This window comes from Anthonomus grandis, chromosome 15 (assembly GCF_022605725.1).
Source record: "Anthonomus grandis grandis chromosome 15, icAntGran1.3, whole genome shotgun sequence".
Lineage (NCBI taxonomy): Eukaryota > Metazoa > Arthropoda > Insecta > Coleoptera > Curculionidae > Anthonomus > Anthonomus grandis.
In genome coordinates, this window is record NC_065560.1 from 18,811,154 (window position 1) to 18,814,087 (window position 2,934).

At 28.2% G+C, this 2,934-nt stretch overlaps 1 long non-coding RNA gene across 2 annotated transcripts; it reads left to right on the forward strand.

The window, feature by feature from the left end:
• LOC126745275 (uncharacterized) lies at positions 1–1,753 on the forward strand. 2 transcript variants are annotated; one of them, XR_007663496.1, is made up of 3 exons: positions 1–205; positions 934–1,289; positions 1,543–1,753. It is a non-coding gene; the product is annotated as an uncharacterized LOC126745275 (long non-coding RNA). The 2 variants fall into 2 exon arrangements; XR_007663497.1 differs by lacking the exon at positions 1,543–1,753 and having other exon boundaries at positions 934–1,095; positions 1,154–1,325.
• Positions 1,754–2,934: the final 1,181 nt, after the last annotated feature.

Sequence of the window (2,934 nt, forward strand, 5' to 3'; positions counted from 1 at the left end):
CTTAAGCGCCTGAGCCATACGCGTAGTGTCATCTGTCAAACGGCCTCTTTGTTTATTTTCGGGATTCCTGTATTTTCATTCATTTTTGGTTTAAAAAGGAAAAAGGCCATATTTTAGTGTTTTTTTAAATTGCTAGGATGGCAAAAACTTGTGTCGTTTGTGCCTGATCATGATAAAAAGGTGATTCCAGCCGATCTTTTCACAAGTAAGTCCGATACTTTCATAACATCACATCATGGGGTAACCATCATCATAAACGTAGAATAGGGGATCTTATAGATATAAACCTAATAAAAACTTGAATGTGAAAGTGTGCGTGAAATACCAAAATATTTATATTTTTAAATGTACCTATCTATATATAGTTATGTTTTTTTAATATAGACATTAGGTAGACAGATGAAATTACAAATTTTTTATTGCCTTTAAAGAATTTTGAAATTTATTTAGATATTGATATATATGTATAAAGTTAATTTTGTCTTTCCCTAAAATTTGGTCGATAATTTTTTGTTTGTTTTACCATATTGCAACTTACAATAATACATATAGTAATTGGCACCACATATTAATTTATTACTGTAATTTTTTTTGCTCTTTGATTAAATATCAAACACTTATTATAGAGTGCCTAATATATGCCCAAAGGGAACAATGGATTTTATTAATGGAAATTAACACAATAAAAAGAACATATTTGTTTGTTCAGATCACATCGTTAGAAGTGATTTCTTATATAAGGAAGATAATATTATCAGTAGCCAGACTTTTTAAAAAAATTATTAAAAAAATCAGCTCTACCTCAAAGGTAATTTTTTTTAAATATATTTTTCTAGTGTAAAAAAATCGTCACAAAAAGTATTAGTGTTACTCATATAAGCTTTATTTATACCTTATTAAATTAGGTATGTGTGTAAAACTATTTTTTACTAGGATTTCTGATGCACTAGTTAAAAACACAGCAGCCGATAATTCAGTTAATTTACCAAGTAATTTACCCTTCAAAGCTGCAGGTGTAGTTTTCCTGAAGAGTGCAAAAACTTCTTTAGCTTCCAAAATGGTATATAGTACAAACTGTGAAGCTAATTTAGACAAGTATGGATAACTACAATAGATTAATATTCTTGATACACCAAATTTTGTATAATTACAGATCTGATCATTCATCATCAACAATAACTGCATCTGAGATTAATAGTTACCGTGGGGTCTAGGTCAATAATTACTATTTCTCATCCAAGCCGTTTTTGTTTAACTGCTACATATTCCCTGACTCTGCAAAGGAAAAGGTAAAAATACACTCAGAATAGACTACTAGTTTTATGCCATGTATCATCCTATTCTATATATCTTATTCAAAGTGATACAGTATTTTATTGTGTTATATTTGTTTAATTAAATGCAATTAATCAAATGTATGATAATATAAAGATTCCTTATAATAACATACATTTTATTGATCACTTGGATTGTCTTAATACATTTTTTTAATTTTTTCTTTTTAATTTTGGTATTACTATATTTTTATATATATTATTCTAGGGTAAAATCAAAATGATATCCTGAGGACCTAAGCACTGATGATTCTACCGTTTTAAAAGCAAAATCACTTGTCACCAAATTATGGAAAAAAAATAAAGAACAAAAAATTAAAACCTGCAACTCCTTCACAATTTGAACATTTTTGTAGTTTTAACTCTTTCCGCTGAAGCAATACTGTCCCTTTGAAAAAGTCAGCACCATAGAAGTATATATTATGTGATGTAAAACTGAGTTTTGTCCAATATAACAATAACAATAAAATTATGCAAAATAATAAAAATTTGTGTCGTAAAACATGATTTATTAAGCAATCTATAATAATATATTAATAAAATATTTAATTTCGATAAAAATGCTTTGACAAAAATGCTGCCTTTTATTAGGACCTTCCTCTAACGAAGCCCGTTAAAAAAACACATAAATAGCTCGTAAATGGTAATATTACTTATACTTAAACTCTATAAAAATTTATCAGGTAAATATTTGTTGACGACGTCACTGGTAGAGAGTGCTTGTATCGGTGACAACAACAATGCAATCGAGCGGCGTTGCGATGCGATTACCGTTTTCTCGTTGCTTCGTACTTTATTTTCATTTATTTAACGTATATTGACTCCGATATAGAGTATCTTATCAAATTTATTTTTAAAAAATGCTTGATATTTTATTAAAGGGAAGCAGTAGTATTGTTTTGAGCCTTCGGAAACAACTGAAAATTTTTATGATATTATAAAGTGATTTTTGCCATTTCTATATAAACATTTGGCATCATTGCATCAGAGATGTTGCAAGCAAACAAACCCGTCCATAGTTCCACGGCATGCTACTTCTAGCCTTTCAATGTTCTAAGGGGCAACACTATGTCCAGCTTCTAAGAAGTCAAAAATGTTTGCCCTACATTCTTTGATATTTTTAGTATCAATTTTTTGTTGATTAAAGAGCAGCCATGACTGATTGTATTCAACGTCTTTTTTCCTAGATTATATTAATTTATTAATATAATGGAAAGCCATATCAGTGAAGAGTGAGGTATGTTTTTTTTACGTCAAGGCTGTTAGTAATACAAACATAAACAAAAATCAGATTTTTACAAATCGATTTAGATATTTATTCTTAAATGTATAAAAAAGTTTCATTCAAATCCTTTGGGAGCTTTGGGAGTTATAGCCATTAAGTTTTTTTAATACATCTAACAATTCAATAATTTTTTACCAAAAAACTTTCGTTTGTAGAGGTTTGCAACCATGTTAAATCAACTTAGATATTTATTATTAGTTGTATAAAAAAGTTTCATTGAAATCCTTTGGGAGTTTTGGAAGTTATAGCTTTAAATAATTTTTTGTACATCTAAAAATTCAATAAATTTTTACCAAAAAACTTTCGTTTGTAGAG